General features: G+C 40.2%; 1 pseudogene; it reads left to right on the top strand.

The window, feature by feature from the left end:
- The first annotated feature begins 3,065 nt into the window (after positions 1-3,065).
- LOC116920651 lies at positions 3,066-3,873 on the top strand (annotated as a pseudogene).
- Positions 3,874-13,043: the final 9,170 nt, after the last annotated feature.

Genomic DNA, 13,043 nt, shown 5'->3' on the forward strand with positions numbered 1-13,043 from the left:
TTATTTGTGTCTTTGTTGTGCTTGACGCTGGTTATACGGCTACGGCCTGTATGTATGCCTCCAATCGTTTGAGACATTCATCGACTTGTTTGAATCATGTTAACATTTTACGGGAATATACCATCGAACGAAGTCCGCAGCTTCCCTTAATCGAGTAAAAGCTATTTACTTAAAGATGAAGTAAGTAGGGGTTTTACAATATCCATTGCGATCCTTTCCCATATTCCTTCAACTAACGGCAAAGGGTGCAATGGTGCTTTACTTGCGCCTACCGCTTTTCTTTTATTACACATCAAACAACTTTTAACGTATTCTATTACGGCGGTACGCATGCATGGCCATGTATACTGCCTTTGAAGTCTAGCCAACGTTTTTCCTACTCCTAAATGTCCGGCCAATATGTGATCGTGATTTTCCTTTAAAATTTGTGGCACCAGTCTTACTGGCGTTACAATTCTTCCTCTGATATCTGCTAATATTCCTTTTTCGTTTATTTTAAATTTATTTTTAACGTCCTTACTTGGATTGGCCTTTGCCATTTCTTGTAATATCGTTCGGCAATACTCATCTTTGTGTTGGAGTTCTATCCATTTTTCCGTGTCCTTGGACTGATTACTTTCCGTTTCGAAAATTACTTGTTTTGTTCTAGTTTCCTTGGTTTCGTTTTTTACTTCTAGTTTCTCTTTTGTACTTGTTGACCTTGTTTCTACTTTCGCTAGCAGCACTATTGGGGTTCGACTAAGTGTGTTAGCATTTTGGTGTGACTTTCCTGGTCGGTACCCAATAATGATATCAAATTCTTGGATCTTAAGAGCCCATCGAGCTAATCTTCCTGCTGGTTCTGTCTTACTCATTAGCTATTCTAAAGGTCTATGATCTGTAAATACGGTAAACTTACGCCCGTATAGGTACGTCATAAACACGTCGATGGCGTGGATTATTGCGTATGCCTCTTTCTCTGTTGTTGACCACTTGGCCTCGCTGTCGTTCAGATGTTTAGAGGTATAGGCTATGACGACTTCTACGCCGTCTGATTTACGAAAGTCCTGTCCGTAGGACTCCGCTAAATCCGCTGATTGAGGTGGAAGTTGTATTTGAGCCAAGACTGCTCATATTCCATATCCTGAAGCATCCGTGTAGAGGATAAATTCTAGAGAAAAATCCGGATAACCTAGAACAGAACTAGTGATGAGACCGTTCTTAATACATTCAAAGGCGTCCCTTTGTTCCTCCCCCCATTTCCATTCCGCTGACTTTCTAGTGAGCGCAGTTAGTGGATGGGCTTTATCAGCAAAAGGCCGAATAAATTTTCTGTAGTAGCTAGCTAGACCTAAAAATGAGCTCAATTCTTTTACGTTTTTGGGAGCGGGATATTTCATAATCGCGTCTAATTTCTTTGTTCTTGGTGTTATTCCTTTCCCGGATACGATGTAACCTAAATAATCCAATTCTTCTTTAAAAAAGATCTCCTTGTCTTCTGTAGCTTCTTTTGTGTGTAGAATTTTTTCAGAAATGAAAAGTTGTTTACATAATGCGTCAAAGTCTTCTGTGTTTTCTGGCATTCGTAGTAAAGTTCTGCTTTATACTTTGGTAGTAATCCTTGTAGTAGGATTTTGCTTTTTCTGTGATCCCTCATCTTTTTCACTTTGTTTAGTAATTGTCCTTCAATAATAGTTTGGTTATGGTCAGCCCTTTCTTCTTTACCAGCGATGGTATCGTAAAGATTATTTAACCTTGACACGAAAGCTCTGCAGTTTTCTTCCGGTTTTTGAGAAAGAGACTTACTGAGACTTAACCCATAATCTGATAAGTCAAACTTAGAAACATCTACCATGGTATACCCAGGGCCTAAGACAATGAAAATTGTAAACAATACCGTTAAACATTAAAATTTAGCTGTTTTCTAGAATTAAATACCCTTAATTTAATATTAAAATGTAGCTAGTTCATTTACCTTTAACACAAAATTATTGCTAGTATCCTTTGGTAAATTGGGAAGGTTTCACAATTTTTTTTGCGATCCCCTTTTTCCCTATAAGGATTCCTCAGAGGAAAAACGGACTCGTAACAAACATGGCGAAATCCGCAAGAGTGCGTTCACAAATAGGGAGGGGGTACGCGTCAATCACTTGCTCTATTACAATAAAAAGTTCAAACAAACAATAAAACCAAAAACACACGCTATTCAGCTTAACACGAAAGCCGAGTTCGACTCCTCTACCACCAAATGTAAGCTATTAATATTTTAAATTACTTTTTCATTTTCGTTTCTTGGAAAGTATATTTGCAGTAGCACAAAAAATTGGGGAACAACTCTTCATAGTTGGCTTTTTTGCTTAGCTTTATTATTAAACTTAACTTTTGAAAACATGAAGTGTATACATATGTTTAGGGTCAAGTTACTGAAATGGTTGAGTCAAATATGAATTTTACACTACTTTTGAACAGGTCCCAGTGGGGCATCCCAGTTTACGCAGCGAGATGCCCCACAATACGACCCAGCAATCTTTTTTACTTGCGGTCTTCCACTGCCGGCAATTTGTTATGCATACAATTACTCAATAAGGAATTAGGCAACCAATTCTGTTTCATATCAAATTTTTATTATCAAATTATTTCACAGCAGTGTATAATTATTCAAATTATTTAACATGTCAGAAATAACAATTATGTCAGAAAAAAGTATAACGCTTGTTTTATTATATTTTTGTTTGGTTTTTTGTTATGTTTTGTTTGCCGGAACGGTGGAGAGAAAAGATTTTTGCGAAAATGGGCAAGTGAAGATCCAAGTAGAAACGGAGTGCCCATTGTTTAAAGGCTTAGAGACTCGGCAAATGGTGTTACTGACCCCATGGTGACAGTGTAGACAAGGTTGCAGAAGGGTTGCGTTGGGTCCCAAATTTTCGTGTCCTATTATTTTCGTTATTGCTGATACTGAACGCAGTCTTTGCGGAGGTCAGTTCCATAATTTTACTGAAAACGGTATGTTAGTTTTCTTTCCATTGAGTCGGAAACATTGATCTTAAAGGCTGGTGTAAAATTACTGGACAAAGGATGTTACATAACTTCTGGTTGTTGTTGACATCTGTGGATTGCAAGGAGGTTTCACATTAGAGGATCGCGAGTAGCAGTGTATCAATTACATTCGGAGTACGGTCGGACGTGATAAAATCGTGCTCGTGTTGGTAAGCGGCGGAGAGTCGATTCCACCGTTTGTGCTGCCCTTCTCCATAAAGCACTTCTACAGGGTGACTACTCGTCGCGAGGGCAGACCATCAATATCGATAACAGTTTCCTACGTAAAGATGAGGTCGAGCAGGTCGTCGCAACTTTACAGCAACTCGGGCTCAATCATCAGGCAATTTGAGATACTTTTCTGGACCGTTCAGAATCTTATGATTGGCCGAATTTGATACAAGATTACTTGGTGCATCGCCCTGGCACATCTCAAGTTCCATGGTTTATAATCCTTGTTCTATGACTGAGTTCTTTTACAGACGGTGGATTCTCATTTCTTCTTCATACCGGCGATCAGATTTGATATTTTGAATTATTCAAGGTTGTTAAAGCAAGTTTTCCTTTTTATGATGCTTCCACCAACGTGCATGGTCACCAAACTTTGTCGTTTTGCTAATCCGGAAGGAAAAAGTCGAAATATAGGCGATACGTTTGTCAAAGTGGCGGATAGAACGGCTAACGATTTAAATCTCACTTCATGTCATCATACATGAAAATATTACAGGTACTTTGAGGCCGGATTTATTTGAGTCCACTTCGCACATGGCTTCTTCACGAGGTTTGTCAATTCGAATCATTAGCGCCGAAGAACCGTTCATGGAAGCTGATTTCTGTGAGATGACATTAATACACTGAAATTTGCCATTTTTTCGTACCAACCTAAGGGACACTCTTTTTCACAACACACACGATTGTTTGAAGATTTATTTTCACTAGAAGTAATTTGAATAGTACGGTGCAGTATATATTGTAATTCACATGTTATTTCTTTCGGTTTTTCTTTGATGTCAAACAATGTTTTTATATCTTAAAGTGCAGTTCTTATCCACAGCCCTGCAGTGTGCAAAAAAGGCAGTGGAAAAAATCTACTTGTAGTGCTGATCTGCACAATGGCGGCTTCATGTAAACAATCTTGAAATGACCTATCAATAGCAATTTTAGATTGTATTTGGCTTTCACATGCAGGTCTATGACAAATATTTATATTAGCTACACTGTTATTGAACATAGGACTACACAGTATTAAAAGACTCTTCCCTAGGTTTTCCTTTCCTTAGGTTGTAGACAAGATGGTTGAAGCCGTCTTAACTGTTCCAGGAATTTCCAGGGTCTTGTATGACCGGACAAAAAAACCACCCGGGACAACGAAGTGGGAATGATTTGATTTAAGAACGTTGCTTAGACAAATGATCTCCGAACGATCCCCTTCCCACTTTTTCATTTTTGGCCAAATTTCAAATTTTGCTTAAAATACATGATTTCGATTCAGAATTCAATGAAAATCACGAAAATCAGGTTTATTTTTCTATCGGTCTTGTAGTTTTTAATTTAATCTTTAAAAACCATAAATTAAGTTGGTGCGCTAACATCACTTTTTTAGTTCATTTTTTAAATGGCTGCTTTAACGAGAAAACCAATAAATAAATCGAAATCAGCGTTCAATTTCAATTATTCCGTGCTATTTTCGGAGAATTTCAAGAGATGTCGTTTTTGGCCGATTTTGACAAAAGGGGGAAGGCGGGATGAAGGCGCGGATGATAACCGCACGCTTCATAGTACATGGATACGGAGTAAGTTTTGCCGGAAGAGCAAACGGTTTCCGAGATTCTATGGCGAATTTGCGACCAGGCCGGACCCTATCGTCGATACAGGCTCGCGAAACTGATCCGAATCAGGTTGAAGTTCTAGTTACTGTGGGCTTTCGACGGCGGTTTTGGTTTTTAAATGAGATGTCGATGACTTGGCGAAAAATTGCATTAATCCACCTCTCTTTTTTTGCAGCAATAGCAGTAAGATTTTTAAGATATTCTTCAGCTTTTGGTTTTATCAACAACGGTTTATTTTCTGAACTTGATTTTATTGACTCCCATTCATTGTGTAAGGATCCGCCGACCAAATCAAAATTCAAACGGTAAAATTTAACGCGTTGCTTTTATTGCCCTGTTTTGACCCCAAATTTGTTGCCCCGGATGACCGACTTTCTACTTTTATTACTCTAACGGTAAAGTCAGCCTTCTTCCGCCGACCTTATATTTTTGAACACGCCTGACCTCGTTTGACTTTAAATTCGACTCTCTGCGATGCCGTATAAAAGACGGACAAACTTCACCAGCAGGGGGAGTCACCAGTCGACCAGCGAGGAGTCAGTGAGTCAGTGAGTCAGTCTTCCTCCCTCCGTCTGTTATCTTTTCCCTTTTGTTTTTGCCGCTGTGTTTTGAAATGTAATTGGTGTCAAATTTAAATAAACATCATCACCCCAATTGTTTCAATTGTTAAATTCATTTTGGCAAGTTTCTTTTTTCTTGTCTGGATAAGCTTTACAATATGTCTCAAATAACTGTTGGTAAATATTAGGCTGAGACATTGTTGACCAAGATCGGGACCAATGACCAACTGAGACGAAACGAAACATCAAGTTTGCCATTCAATAGGGATTTCCCCTTCATTTCTAGGCCTGTCTGGAAGCTCCTCCCCCATCCCCCCGGCTACTGCAGCAGACTTTACAATTTTTTCCATGATTTTTTTTTCCGTACACTTCGTAGTAAATTTGGGAACCCCCCCTTCCCCCATCGAAGCAAACCATAGTATTTCGTCAGACCCCTCCCCCAAAAACGTACCACGTAATTTATGCACAGCTCCTAACCCTTTTTTCTGTTTTTTTTTCATGGTTCGCAAAATGAAAATTTACATTTTGTTGTGGTTATATCAGACTACGAAATAGAAGAGTACTATCGTCTATAACCCCCCCCCCCATAGGACATACACATCCGATGCCGTTTGGTGGCGCATCGTCACTTTTCGGAACTTAAGGTATTTTATTTTCATTTCCCTACTGATCTAATGCTTCACACACTGTCATTTCTTGTTGTAACTATTTTACTTTTAAAATATGTATTAAGATTTTAATTATGTTTAGCTATTCCCACAGTTTTGTAAACTATTTCAAAATTCTAGCGTTTTCCTAACTTTCAACAGTAAAATTGTTTTTTCAACCCCACCACATCATTGCCAAGAATGTGGAAAAAATGGGATTAATTAATTATTTTGTTCTTTAAAGTGTGAGATATAGATTCTTTACACAAACTGTGAAGATCCGCAGGCAGATTAGGAAAAGTATGAATCGAATAACGGAGAGTCCCATTATTTTAAGCATGTCGTACCAAGAGAACATCTTGTTCTTTAGTCCCGATGATGTTCGACATTTTTAGCTCTTCTTCTTGTAGTCTCCTTACTAGACTATTCAAAATATTTAGTTGTTCCATTTCCAAGGTGTCATGGGCCGTATGATTTTTGAGGGTGCAGTCGAAGTAATTTAGGCTAAATTCCTCGAAATCATCTTTTAAATTCCAGTATTGAGCAAATGGTTGTTTCTTGTTTTATCCAGTCACCGGTTGTTTTGGTTGTTTTGTTGTGTTCCCTAGTGTAATTCAACCCCATGTGGATCGAATGATAGTACGCGAATTACAGTTAGTTGTATTTAAATAAACGGAACTCGGAGGTGATATACCCACAATGATGAAATGTTTATAACCAAACTAAGACCATGAAAATAAACGGGAGTAAACATATAGGAGTACGAAAAATAGGAAAGGGAACAGAAAAATATTTGAAGATAGCGTGAATTCGGCTTACCGTCGTAGCGCGAGCGATACGGCGAGAATGCGACAGAAGATAAGGTAAAGGCACGACTCGTTGAGATGTAGGGAAAAGAGCGGAAGGAAACAGACAGTTAATAAAATGGAACGCACTGATAGCGCTCACAGCAGAACGATATCAGACCAAACAAAGGACAATTTTACGGGAAAGAAACAAAGAGAGATTCACAATTCAGAGCTCGGCAAATCAGTAACTGTCTTGCGGGCTACGAATTGACTCCTCTCGTCTGGTTTGTTGGTTTACCACGAAACCTCGCATTTCGTCAGTAGCGCAGATGTGGATGGCACATAGACGCGCAACACGTGCAGCCAATCATAAGATGCTTATTTAATAGATTGATTGGTGACGGGCGTGCAACCAATCAAACAGTTGTTTATTAAGTCACGCGATATGCGTAGCGTGCGTGAGTCAGAAGCAGATGTTCAATTAGGTCTAAGCGGAGATGTCGATGACTAACGGCTACTATGCGAATTACAATACTTGAGAAAAATAATATAAGAGAATAAAATATATACAGTAATACGTGGAAGTTTCTTTAGCAGGCAAATGGGTCTATATCCTTCTATTTCTTTTTTATGGAGGGGATAGTTTGGTGCCTACCGTACCCCTTTATGCTATTCCTATTTCTCTTTCTTTGCAACCTGCGAAAAAGGTGCAACATTTAAAGTAGGAAAATTGACTGAAACGTAGAGGAAGAGAAGAATGGAAAGAAAACGAGGGCATGGTAGGCACTATAGTATCCCTTCCGTCCAAAAAAATGAAAGGATATAGACCCATTTGCCTGCTAAAGAAACTTGCACGCATGACTGTATATGAGAATATGTAAGAGACTAAAATGCAAAAATTATAAAAATAAAAAAGGAGAGTAAATAAGAGAAAAAAATGTGGGCATAATAAGTAAATCTATTGGTAGGCCTTTGTTACACAAGCTTGAGGGTATCTACTGATGTTTGTTAACGATTTTTTAACGATTTTCTAGCCGCTGGATTTTTTCTGTAGTGGGTCTGGTATAATTTTTGATTGAGTCTAGTTTTTCTACTAAATGTTTTCTGTCGTTTTCGATTCTCTTGCTGGTCTCTTAGCATTCTCTTTCAACAGTCTTGGCAGTGTAAAGCATTCTCCCTCTCGGGTGGGTGACTTTACAGATTCAAACAAATTTATATTAACACGGAACTCGGAGGCGTTTACCCACAATGACGAATTTGTATTACTAGACTAGGCCATAAAATATAAGGAGACTACACGTATAACAATAAGAAGTCATAAAGGAAAACAAAAGCGAAAATGGAGACAACGTAATTTTGTCTTACCGTAGTAGCGCGAGCGATCCAGGCGAAAATAAAAAAATGGACAGAGACGATAGGAAATACAAATCAGATAGGCACTTACGGAAAGCAGGTAGGCTGTAAAACACTTGTTGTAAGGGGAAAACACTAAGGCAAGCTAGGAGGAGAACTAGTTTTGCTGAAGGCAACTGAACGTTTAGCGAGCTCCTAGTTTTAATATATATCCCCGTACTGAGGGATATATTGATGTGTATTACTCAACTAAGGCCATAAGTACTGCACGGAAAAGAACATACAATGTGACAACGAATAGGCAAGTAAGCCAACACATGATGGGAAATTACATAAGAGAATAGGCTTACCGGTGTGGCGCGAGCGTTACGGCGAGTGCACGGCGGTGAGTAAGAATAAGGTGCAGCTCGAGGATACGTTGGAGACACACGGAAGGAGACAGTCAGTTAAAGACGAGAAGAAGGCACGGATAGTGCTCACAAAAGACAAAGTTCCGAATAATTTCAAAGACAATTTTACGAACAAACTGAAGTGAATTTCAAGAATCACACAGTTAGAGATTCAACATCTAAACGTTTGGAAGGCTACCGAACGACTCTCTTTGTCCAATTTGTGGGTTCACGACGAAACCTTGCATTTCGTGAGTGACACGGATGCTGATGACACACGGACACACGGCACGTGCAGCCAATCAGAAGACGTTTTGTTAACAGACTGATTATGGCGCGCATGCAACCAATCTATTGTTTTTTTATCGTGCAATATGCGCAGCTCACTTACGTCAGATGCAGGTGTTCAAATAGGTCAGATCGAAGCGTCGATGACCAACGGCTTCGATGTGACAAACACCTTCAAGGATAACAAGATGAAAGGGGATACAATACATACGCGTTAAACTAAGACTAAAAAGGCGGATATCATAAATGTAAAACGGGAGTAAATATAAGACAGTAAAATGTAGGTATTATAACTAATTGCATTTGTAAGCCTTCGTTACATACTTGTCTGATCTTTCCCAGATTTGTGGGTTCACCATGAAACTTCGCATCTCGTCAAAGTGGCGTGATGCTGTTGACGGGTCGCTGTGTGGCGCGTGTAGCCAATCAGATGTTTGTTTAATGGCTTGATTGGCGTCACGCGTGTGACCAATCAAAAGGATGTCTATTTAATGGTCTGATGTACGGCGCACGTTTGACCAATCAATGGATGTTTGTTTAGTGGCGTAACTGTATCACACGTGTGAGTCAGACAGCAGGTATTCAATCGGGACAACGCTGAGATGTCGATGACTAATGGTTGTGTAATACATCCCCGTGTGAGGGTGGATGGTATTACCAGAATGAAAGTTAATTGTATTTAAAGACATGGTAATCGAAGGCGATATACCCACAATGATAAAGGTGTATTAATGAACTAAGGCCATTGAACCAAATGAGAATAAACATATAGCAAGGCAAGAAAGAAACACGAGAGCCAAGATATAATGGGTATAGCATAAAGATAGGCTTACCGTCGTAACGCGAGCGATACGTCGAGTGCCGACGGAAGAAACGAATAAGGCACGGTTCGTTGAAACGTCGAGAAAGGATGGGACGAAACAGTCAGTCAACAAAACGGAATGCAGTGATAAGGCTCACAGATATATCGGACAAACACAAAAGACAATTTCTACGGCAAGATAAAAAGAGGAATTCACAATTCAGAGCTAAGCAAATCAGTAACTGTACGTCTTACAGCTTCGAATCGGTTCCACTCTTTCGATTTGTGGGTTCACCACGAAACCTTGTATTTCGTCAGTAACCCAGATGCTGATTGCTCATGGATACGCGGCACGTGCAGCCAATCAGAAGATTTTTACTTAAGAGATTGATGATGATGTGCGTGCAACCAATCAAACAGTTGTTTATTCAATCGCGTGATCTCCGTAGGGTACTTGCGTCAGATGCAGGTGTTAAAATGGGTCAAGCCCAAAGCGTGGATGACTAACAGCTACAATGCGACTTATAATATATAAAGAAAAGAATATAAAAGGAATACAGTATATAAGAGTTAAATCAGAGAGTAATAATGCGGATAGAATAAATGTAAAAAGGGAGTAAATATAGGAGAGTCAAGTGCGGGCATAAGTCAATGTACAAGTAGGTCTTCCTTACATCGCTCCCAGCGGTGCGAGATTACGTCTCGTAATAAAACTGGATGCATGGCGTTGCGTTCGGATGTTGGTGATCGAACCTCTTCTACTGGGTGGCCGCAAAGTTTCTCGATGAGTCCAAAGAAACCCAAACAGTAGCAGACACGCAAGATGACGAGGCCGAAAAGACAGAATATGCTAATAAAGAACCACATTTTAATGGTCTCCCATCAGCTGATATAAGTTCTACTCCAGCGGCTGTAACTAAAACATTTGATGCGCTGGGCCAGTGATTTAACGACAATTCGCTCGGTGGATGTTCATTCATGGCGGCTACTATATCAGCCATGACATCCATGTGGTTAAGTAAGCTGTCGCTGTAAGCAGGGTTAGTTTCAGAAGGAATAGTTCTAAACATCGGAACTGCTGACTCAGATATATTCTTAAGTGTATTTGTTTCTGGCCTAACACCGAAGGGTCAGCGTATTTTTTGTATTGGGCTTAACACGTAAGTGTCAGCGTATATTTGCAAGGCCTAACACCGAAGTGCCAGCGTATATTTGTCTGGCCTACCACCGAAGTGTCAGCGTATGTCTGTTTGGCCTAAATCCGAAGTGTCAGCGTATTTCTATCCGGGATTATGGTGAGAGAATTTCGGCCATGTATATTTGTAAATGCCTAATACACTTCGGAAGTATCAGCGTAATATAGAAGGAGGTTTCCGTAAAGAACGATGAAAAACAACTGGAAGTTCCAGCAATACAATTACATGCGGATTGCTGCCGCGACACAAACAGGCAATATATCAAAGAACAAGAAAAGTGGAGTGAATTACTTATGGCGGGTCTTGAGTTGAACGGCAGCTGGGCACGACGAGAAGCAGGAACGGCCGGAATCAGCGGAATCAAAAGGAGATGGACAACAGGACCAGGAGCAAGCAACAGCAGCAGTGGACGGCCAGTACACAACAATATAGAGCAAATAGCGTAAATAAATATGATACCGTAATAAGTAAGACAAAGCATGGAAGTCGGTGAAATAAATGTGTGTATTACTGAGCTAAAACCAGCCCTTTATATACAACTTTTTAAAAACACCGTTGACCAAAATATTAATTGCATGAAATTAATTAAAACGATGGCGCAGATGATTCTTGTAATACTTTCTTGAATCCGCGGGTGAATCAGGTAAGGTTAATGAACTGGTTGCTTTGATGACTGATTGGTTAATTGCGGTTTACCCGCTAACCTGGTTTTTGAACCGGGTTGTCTTCCTACCCGATCCAAACAGGGTCTTCTTTCTCCCCGATCACCCCGGGTTATCTTTTGAAAACCCAGTTCCCCTTTGCGCTAGATTTCGTCTCATATATATTCAAAAGCAATCCATTAATTCCCATCTCATAATAAGCGTTTCTCTGGCTTTTCGTTTAATTTGTTCTGCGGTTCTAGTTTTTTATTTCCATCTATGTCTGCCCCACCTCTGTTCCCGGAACCTCCGGTTCATCGGGTTCAGATACCGGATTTCTAACAGTTAGTACGATGTTCATAATCAAAGAAATTTACGTCGTCGTAACGGAAGGAATATGCCAGCGTTCGTTACGGCAATACCGTGTTGGCGTCAACTCGTTTTCAGGTGTTATTGCGAAAAGTGTAAGGCTTATCGTTGAAGTTAACGAATCCGTTGGTCCAATAGCAAGGGGAATATTTAACTAATTCCCAGCCATCAAGATTAATGGTATAATTGTTGAATTTTGGTTGCGGCCTGCATGACGTAATAACAGTCTCAAATGTGACATTCACGGAGTTACACTTGATCACAACAGCAGTTTGCCCAAAAGCTTGTAATTTCGTGCACTGTGGTAATTTTAAATGTGAAGCGGTAAGCCAACCGTTATACTGAGCGGTTGCAATTGATCTTTATATTTTTCTTTCTGGGCATCACATTCTAGCATTTGAATCATACGCACTAATTCATTTTCACGATCGGTAACACGACCTTGAATATATTATTTTTTGCTGTTCTGTCTAATTCTTCAGCTCTAGAGGGCGCGGAAGTCTCTACGGTGATTGGCGAAAATTTTTTCCATGATGGCCGTTGAGTCGACGGTGAATGGTGGAAAATTTTCCATGATGGCCACCATTATCAGGGTCAATTTTGATTGGCCGACGATGTTAAATGCTGTAGTACGGTTGGAGCAGTGTTGTTGAGTTGAAATACAAGAGTGAAATGAAACAAAAATCATTTATTATTACACTACAAGACTATTATTAAGATTACAATGATAAAATAATATAATGAAGTAATGATGATGACTTCAATAACGCGGCCGCTTGCTGGTGTGTTGTGTCGGTCCATCATTCCGTTCGTCGGTTGGGTCGGGTTGAGGTTTCCCGTCGCCCTGTTCTTCGGACGGTTCGGGTTGGTCCAGCCTATCAAGTTCCAGAAGAAGGGATATGACGTGATTAAAGTCCTTAATGCAAGCCGCGTCTGGAAGTTGTGTAATGGAGAAACTCCCGGGGATTGCGGTTGGAGACGGCGGGTCACGGCGGAAGCTTGGTCAGGGGTCCTCGGGTTGTGGTGTCGGTGTCAATGCTGTAGCAGGTGGTGGTGCAGCTGTTGTGTCGGTCGTACCGGGGACGGGGATATATAGCACGACTTCCGAAAGGGCTGGACTTCTCTGCTTGGGGTGTTGCGTTCGGCCAATTTTTTTTTTCTAGAGT

This window comes from Daphnia magna, linkage group LG4 (assembly GCF_020631705.1).
Source record: "Daphnia magna isolate NIES linkage group LG4, ASM2063170v1.1, whole genome shotgun sequence".
NCBI lineage: Eukaryota > Metazoa > Arthropoda > Branchiopoda > Diplostraca > Daphniidae > Daphnia > Daphnia magna.